The sequence below is a fragment of the Trachypithecus francoisi genome, unplaced genomic scaffold (assembly GCF_009764315.1).
Source record: "Trachypithecus francoisi isolate TF-2019V2 unplaced genomic scaffold, Tfra_2.0 Lachesis_group17, whole genome shotgun sequence".
Lineage (NCBI taxonomy): Eukaryota > Metazoa > Chordata > Mammalia > Primates > Cercopithecidae > Trachypithecus > Trachypithecus francoisi.
Window position 1 is genome coordinate 42,123,517 of NW_022681462.1, and position 8,896 is coordinate 42,132,412.

Consider the following 8,896-nt stretch of genomic DNA (forward strand, 5'->3'; position numbering starts at 1 on the left):
CAGCCCGAGACAAGGTCCTGGGATTGACAAGGTCATTTCCTAGCGGCTTTTGTCTTCAGGTAACTCAGTCTCTGGGCAGCAAGTGGTGTTTTCCCCACTGCTTCCATTATCTCAGGACCTTACTCATTGCCTTTCCTTCCCCACCACCTTCACGTGGCCTCTGAAGGTCTCATCTGCTCTGTGACCAAGAACAACAACGAAGCACAACCCAAGCACATGGGCATGGCTGAGCTGCCCCGACAGGCTGAGGGAAACGTGGGATTCGGGGATCTGGGAAGGTTTCAGAGCAGGTCCCTGAGGAGGTGCTCACAGGGCCGGGAAGAAGTGGATCCGGTTGTAGAGGTGCCCAGGCAGCCCGACGCAACCGAAGCACTTCACCAGCATGGACAGCAGGTACTGCCGGAGACAGAGGCTGGTGAGGGAGGCCAGGAGGAGCAGCGGGAGAGTGTGTGGCATGGGCCATGGGACCTTCCCCACCCGAAGGACAGGGTGCAAAACAGCTCAGGGCGGGACTTGCTGTGGGTCTCACCTATTTGTGCCACATTGAGATGAGCAATGGGAAGGCAGGAAGGAGTTCCCAGTAACTCCAGGCAGGGCAGGAACGGGCAGCGTGCTCTTCCTTCTGGCATTGAGGGTGCATTTCTCCAGGGCTTCTCCTGCCCAAATGGAAATTCTCCTCTCTCTGCCTGTGCCCCATGGGGCGGTGACTCTGCAGACCCCTTGTCCCTATCACGTCAGTGCTGTTGGTACCTTGTCAGACACTTTGAGGAAAATGTCAGCTTCCAAGAAGCTGTGGATAACGGGATCCCCTGCAAAGGAAGGAAGAAGTCCTGAGGCCTTGGAGAGGCCCTTCGAGGAGGACTGAGTGTGTGGCTGTGGGATGTTTCAGAGGAAAGGAGAAAAACCTGAACCTTCTCTGAGTTCCTCTGTCATGGTAGGGGACCCAGCTGCCTTTCCTCCAGGAAATGCTGGGCTTTGCCTCAGCAACAACTGCTACTCCCCGCATTGACACACACAGGTTTGGTTTCAACTGCAGACGTGAATGTTGCTACTGTTATTTAACCCTCAATAGGATCACAATGGGATGTGATAAATTCGTTCACTGCAGAGATGTGACTTGGGTCTCAAAGTGTAACACATTTGCCTCAACTGAAAAGCTTGGATGTGGCCTTGGGACTCTGTTACCCCACGACCTCTCACTGCATCATACTGTGGCTGCGTCAAGCTCCCTGTCCCACTGCCACTGAGCACTGGGGCTGTGGTGGGGAACTTCATGGCCCCTGGGCTCACTGGACTTTGTTGCCTTCTGGAAGATGTGACCTGGCCACTGCTCCTCTGCAGGAGGCCCATCTTTGATTCGAGGTCTCCCTGGAGGGGCCGTTTCCTAGAGAAGACCTGAGAATGCCAGGTCCCGTTTGTCCCTACCCCAGGATGATGACCCTGGCACAGCATGAGGGTGGGTGGCTCACCGTCATCCCCTCCCTGCCTCTTCTCCAGTAAGCCTGGCCTTCGGAAGAGCCCTGCCCAGCAGCACTGTCTGTGATGATGGAGAGCCTTTCTACCTGAGCTGTCCTCTGCGGCAGCCGCCAGCCCCACGTGGCTGTTGAGCTCTTGAAATGTGGCAAGCGAAACTGATAAACTGAATGTTAAAAGTGTGTTTAACTCATCTACAATTAAACATAAGTAGCTACATGTGGCTGGTGATGCTGTAGTGAATGGCATGACATCCATGTTGTCCCCAACTCCTCCACACTCATCCTGCCTCTGGTCCTGATGCCACCTTCTCGGACAGACCATCTCTGAGTTTCCCATTTCATTAATGTCTCTGGCCTCACTCATGCTCCATCTCCAGTCGTCATGGCCTTGAAATAAATTTCCTTCTCTGCCTTTATCACTGGCTGAGATCAACTGATTTTTGTATATGCTGTTTGTTTTTTGTCTCCTCCCACTTTGAGCACAAAGAGAGCATGATCTCGTCTGTCCTTTCCTCACTAATCTCTAAAATCTTGACCGGTGGGGAATCACTGACTGCGTTTCTGTGGGAAGGGGGTGCAGCCCTTAGTGTTTCAGCCATGAGCCTCTTTTCCTTCCCTCCAAGAACCTGGAGGAAGGAAACTCCCATCACACCGCATTGGAAGAGGGGCGGCTCTGTGTACCGGCCTCCTGGGCTTCTCGGAGTCCCGGGAGGTTTTCGAATGCTCCCAGGGCCCTGGGCGCACCACCATCTTGGAGAACACACCAAGCAGTCGATAGAAGGCTTCTTGGTCCTCAGGGCGGTAGCTGGGTCTTCTCCTCTTGTTCATCCTGACTTTTGTTCCCTCAGTATAGTTGACAGTCCATATTTTCCTATTGTGGTCCCTCCTCCACCTGGACTTCAGCTGGGTGACAGCTCCTGAGGAGGCTGAGCTGGAGGCAGGATGGCTGCCGTCAGGGGGAGCTGTGGAAACGACAGACTCCATTGAGCGCAGAGGTGACCCACCTGGGCACCCCTGGGCCTTCTGTACAGCTCACCCTGAAGACCAGCCCCTGCCTCGTGTGGACAAGGGGACAAGTGCTCACACACCAGTAATTGACCCTTCGTGCAGGGAAGGTGCAAGGAAGTGGAGGGATGACGGAGGACACACACCTGCCTTGATATCCCCCACATTCCTCATCTTCTGGCTCCTCTTTCCCTGGGTTCTCTGCTCAGGGACAGCCACTGATGAGGCAGAAATGGCAGCCAGAGGAGCTGAAGAGAGAGAGGATCCCATGTGATCATGGATGGGACCCACGTGGTCAATGCTGGGCTCCTCCCTTCTCACTCACCTTCAGAATTTTGAACGTGACATGTGAAGGGATAAGGGGAATGACCATCGTCCCCTTTGCATTTATCTACACATAAGGGTAGGTAGGAATCAAGTTACCTACTTACCTTTCTCTGCCAGACAAAAGCTGCTGTCCTCTGCCTCTTTCCATGGCTTTTTCTGCCTGGAGGACTCCTCTATGGAGACAAATGTGGAATTATCTGGTCTTCTGTCTTCCATAACTACAAAAGTGAGCAGGAAAGTGACCTCCTGGCTCACCCTGACACCCTTCCCCCTGTGGAATCTGACTAAGGAGAGTTGAAGGAAGAAGGAGAGATGATGCTGGGGCCATGGTGGTCCATCGTCCTTCATTCATTTGGGGACCACGGGCTAAGGGCAAACCACTGCACACACCTGCCTTCCCTTCCACACATGCCCTTTCTTCCAGCCCTTCTTTGCTGGGTCTTGTGGGCTTGGAGCAGTCTCTGAACAGCTGATGTGCACCTCACAAAGATCCTGTCTTCTCTGGCTACCAAAAAATGTAAGGAACCCAACATGATTCCAACCAGGCCATGTCTTTCTGCTTAACCTGCTTCTTGTGAAACATAATAATAATTAAAAATTGCAATAATAGTAACTAACCGTTATTGATTGCTTACTAAACACTAGATGTTGATCTGTGCACTAAGAATTACCTCAATTTAATCTTTATAATCTATGAGGTAAGGTTGATAATGTACCTGATTCATAGATGAGAAAATGATGCCTTAACTTGTCTAGAGCTTATTCTGTGACCTTGGTTAGTGCACTTGGGATTTGGGATTAGGACTTGTGTTTGACAAGTGCTTATGGTGGTGACACTTGAGCCTTGGTCTCATTTCCAGTAGGGCCAAACTGATGACCTGACATACTTATTTTCTATGCTCTCAGCTCTGCCTACATATCCCTGTGAACCACTGTAAATTCATGGGCAAACAAGCCTGGCCCAAAAATATGACCAGAGTGGCACAGACCTTCCTACAATAGCCCTTGAAGCTGACTGAGGCAATGCCTAGTGCCCCGCAAGAAGGCTGGTGACACCTACCCCTGTCTGAGGCGTCTTCCTCATGTCTGGTAGATGCTCTCTTCCTGCTCCTCCCCCATTGTCCCTGTGGCTCCCCAAGGCTCTCAAAGCAGCCACTGATGGCCAGGTTCTCTGTGGGACTTGGCTCTCCTGTCAGCCCTCCTTCCTTCTCTCTTTTGCCCACATGCCCTCCTCTCCTGTCTTCCTCCCAAAATTCAAAAACTGTTTTTATTCCTGCTGCATCCCCAGTCATTCATCTGGAGACTCACAGGTGGCCCCTTCCCCATCCCCTGAGACTCCTTGGGAGAAGATAGTTCAGGATCCGAGACTTGGCCTATTATAGGAATGAGTGATAGCTGCCCTGAGTAAGTGCCTTCATGGCTTTCTGGAGTTCCAGGCCCTTGAAGCAGAGCTTACACTTACCCAGATCACAGCCCCATGATAGTGTGAAAGACCACTGGCTGTAGCCAAGCATTAGGGACCAAATGCTTCCAAGATTCCAGAGCATTGGTCTAGATTTACTGATGACATCACATCATTCCGCCAGGAATGGCTCTTTGATTTATAAAAGGCACTCAAGGAAAAGGTCATGAGCCTCACAGGGAAGGGGGTTACTGTCCCAGCCTGAACACTGGAGTCACCGGCTCTTACTGCAACATGACCTTCATGTGGGGCCTCTTCTTGTGTTCAATCAAATCCATTAATGATTTCAAATGAAAATGTTACATTCACATAGCAGAAAATTGAGAATATGCAAAATTAAAAGTTGATTAATCTCTCATCTATACTAAAAAATTACGAATATTATTTATTTTTATTGCCGTATTTGTGTTTAGTATATTAAAATTTAAAAATGTAACCTTTAATATTTTGAGATAATCATAGATTCACATGTAATTGTAAGAAGTAATACAGAGAGGTTCTAGATAAACTTCGTCAAAATTTCTCCAATGGTAACAACTTGCATAACTATAGTTCAATATCACAATAGGAAATTGAGTTTGGTACAATCCATTGACCTTGTTCAGATTTCATCAGTCTTACATACACTTGCTAGTGTGTGTGCATTTTGTTCTATGCAGTTTTATCTCACGTGTACACTTGTGTGACCACCACCAAGATACAGAACAGTTCTATTATAAGAATCCTTCCTATTACTTTTTTATAGTATTTCCTCTTCCCTAATCCTTGGCAACCATTAATCTCTACAACCTTATAATTTCATTATTTCAACAATATTGACCAGGCATGGTGACTCACACCTCTAATCCCAGCACTTTGGGAGGCCAAGGCGGGCGGATCACTTGAGCTCAGGGGTTTGAGACCAGCCTGGGCAACATGGTGAAACCCCATCTCTACGAAAAATACAAAAATTAGCCAGGTGTGGTGGTGTGCACCTGTAGTCCAAGCTACTTGTAGGGCTGAGTTGGGAGGATCGCTTGAGCCCAGGAGGTCAAGCCTGCAGTGAACCATGTTTGTACCTTTACTGGTGGTGAATCCACCTGAGTCTGGAGCAACCTCAGTTCTTGCCTCCTCAGAAGGAAGAATTTGACTGGAGAGCATAAGGCAGAAGAAGAGACTGGGGCAAGTTTTAGAGCAGGAGTAAAAGTTTATTAAAAAGCTTTGGAGAAGGAACAAAAGGAAGGACAGTACACTTGGAAGGGGCTTCAAGTGAGCGACTTGAAGGACAGAAGTGCAGGGTTTGACCTTTTGACTTGGGAATTTATATGCTGGTATACTTCTGGGGTTTTGTGTTCCGTCTCCCCTGATTCTTCCCTTGGGGTGGGCTGTCTGCAGCACAGTGTGCTGACTGGAGCTGTATGCATGCTCACCTGAGGCATTCTTCCCTTACCAGCCGAATGCCCCTAGGAGGTCATACACCAGTTAAACTCTGCCATCTTGCCCTTTGTGTGTGTGAGTCTACTTGTTCAACTCCTGAGATTTTAATGAGAAGTTGCTGATCACCAAGTTCAGGTGTTTTCTACTTATCAGGAAAACTGCCTTTCCCTGGCGCTGGCTCTAACCAATTGTTATTTTAGAGAGACAGTTAACAACTGCTTGACCATCACCTGATGGTCGCTTGACATTCCTGGTTTGGGGTTGTGGGGGGCCCTCTCCTGCCCTGCTCAGACCTGACCAGCCACTTACTGTAACAGCACCACTGCACTCTACCCTGGGTGACAAAGTAATCCTGCCTCAAAAAAACAAAAACAAAAACAAAAACCCCCCAGTATTACCTAAATGGAACCAGTCAGTATATAATCTGGGACTGGTGTTTTTCACTTAGTGTAATTCCCGATATCCAGCCAAGTTGTTGCATGAATCAATAGTTAATTCATTTTTATTGCCTAGTGGTGCTCCCAGTCATGTAAGTGCACATTTACTTCTGTAAGAACCTGCCATACTTTGTTCTAGAGTGGTCCTGCCGTTGTACATGCCTGCCAGCAGTGTCTGAGTGATCCATTTTCTTTGCATTGCCAGTGTTTGGTGCTATCATTATTTTCTACTTTAACCATATAAGACTTGGTTTTAACTGAAATATACTTTCAATAACATCACACAGATGGCAAATAATGTGTTTATCCTTTGCCCGTGTCTTCTAATTATTGAGCCATCTTTTTTTATAGTAAATGATATTTTATTGGCTAGACGTATTTACATAACAATAAATGCCTTGTCTTTGTATATTCTAAATATAACTTCTTTATCATTTATATGGCTTGCAAATATTTTCTCCCATTCTGTGTGTGTGGTTTTTTTTTTTTGAGATGGAGTCTTGCTGCCTGGGCTGGAGTACAGTGGTGCAATCTCAGCTCACTGCAACCTCCGCCTCTGGAGTTCAAGCAGTTCTCCTGCCTCAGCCTCCTGAGTAGCTGTGATTACAGGTGCATGCCACTACATCCAGCTAATTTTTGTATTTTCGGTAGAGACAGGGTTTCACCATGTCGGCCAGGCTGGTCTCAAACTCCTGACCTCAAGTGATCTGCCTGCCTTGGTCTCCCAAAGTGCTGGGATTACGGGCATGAGCCACTGCACCCGGCCCTGTATGTTGCTTTTTCACTTGATTTTTGCGATTATGATCATGCGAGAGATGTGTGGAGGTTTTACTTTGTCTCGAAAAGGCTTTCTAACTCTGAGGTGCTGTGTTTTGGGGGGATGGTGATAGGAATCCATGTCTGTGTGTGAGTCAAGTTGAATAAGGGGGCCAAATTGCCTTTCTCTTTCATTTCAAGCAGACCAGCTTTGTGTCATTTTATTCCCTGGAGATCAGTGGAGAAATTTGTTTGAAAAAAGGAATAATTTAGTCATGGTGTATAATTAAGAAAAAATATATATTGCTGAATTCTATTTGTTGACATTTTGTTAAAGATTTTTATGTCTATCTTCATAACAAATATTGGTCTGTAATTTTTAAAATACTGTCTTTACCTGGTTTTGGTATGAGGGTAATATTAGTTTCATAAAATAAATTAGGAAGTATTCTCTGATTTTTTTTGTAAGAGATTTTGTAAAATTGGTGTTTAAACTTTTAAAAACATTTGTTGGCCGGGCGCGGTGCTCAAGCCTGTAATCCAGCACTTTGGGAGGCGAGACGGCGGATCACGAGGTCAGGAGATCGAGACCATCCTGGCTAACACGGTGAAACCCCGTCTCTACTAAAAAAAAAAATACAAAAAATTAGCCGGGCGAGATGGCGGGCGCCTGTAGTCCCAGCTACTCGGGAGGCTGAGCGAGAGAATGGCGTAAACCCGGGAGGCGGAGCTTGCAGTGAGCTGAGATCCGGCCACTGCACTCCAGCCTGGGCGACAGAGCGAGACTCCGTCTCAACAAAAAAAAAAAAAAAAAAAAAAAAAAACCATTTGTTAGAATTCTTGAGGGAAATTATCTAAACCTAGAGATTTCTTTTTTGTGAGTTTTAAAATTACAAATTCAATTTCTTTAATTCAAATTATCTATTTCATCTTGAGTGAGTTGTGGCAGTTTATGTTTCAAGGAATTGGTCCATTTTATCTAAGTTGACAAATGTATGTTTGTAGAGTTGTTTCTAATATTCCCTTATTATCATTTTAATGTTTGAACTATCTATATCTTTATCCCCTCTTTCATTCATGATATTGGTAATTTGTGTCTTTCTGTTTTCTTTTTAGACTTGCTAGAAGTTTATTAATTTTTTTTTTTTGAGACGGAGTCTCGCTCTGTCGCCCAGGCTGGAGTGCAGTGGCGCGATCTTGGCTCACTGCAAGCTCCGCCTCCCGGGTTCCTGCCATTCTCCTGCCTCAGCCTCCCAAGTAGCTGGGACTACAGGCGCCCGCCTCCACGCCCGGCTAATTTTTTTTTTTTTTTTTTTTTTTTTGAGACGGAGTCTCGCTCTGTCCACCAGGCTGGAGTGCAGTGGCCGGATCTCAGCTCACTGCAAGCTCGGCCTCCCGGGTTTATGCCATTCGCCTTTCTCAGCCTCCCGAGTAGCTGGGACTACAGGCGCTGGCCACCGTGCCTGGCTAATTTTTTGTATTTTTAGTAGAGACGGGGTTTCACCATGTTACCCAGGATGGTCTCGATCTCCTGACCTCGTGATCCGCCCGCCTTGGCCTCCCAAAGTGCTGGGATTACAGCCGTGAGCCACTGCGCCCGGCCTAATTTTTTGTATTTTTAGTAGACATGGGGTTTCACCGGGTTAGCCAGGATGGTCTCCATCTCCTGACCTCGTGATCCGCCCGTCTCGGCCTCCCAAAGTGCTGGGATTACAGGCGTGAGCCACCTCACCCGGCCCTAAGTTTATTAATTTTATTAATCTTTTAAAATAATAAACTCTGTTTCATTGATTCTCTACTGTGTTTCTGGTTTCAATTATATTAATTTCTGCTCTTTACTATTTCCTTCCTTCTTTCTGTTTTGGTTTTCTTATATTTATTTATTTTAGAGACAGGATTTGCTCTCTCATCCAGGCTGGAGTGCATGATTATAGCTCTTCATAACCTTGAACTCCTGGGCTGAAGCAATCCTCCCATCTCATCCTCCTGAGTAGCTAGGATTCCAGGTGCATGCTGCC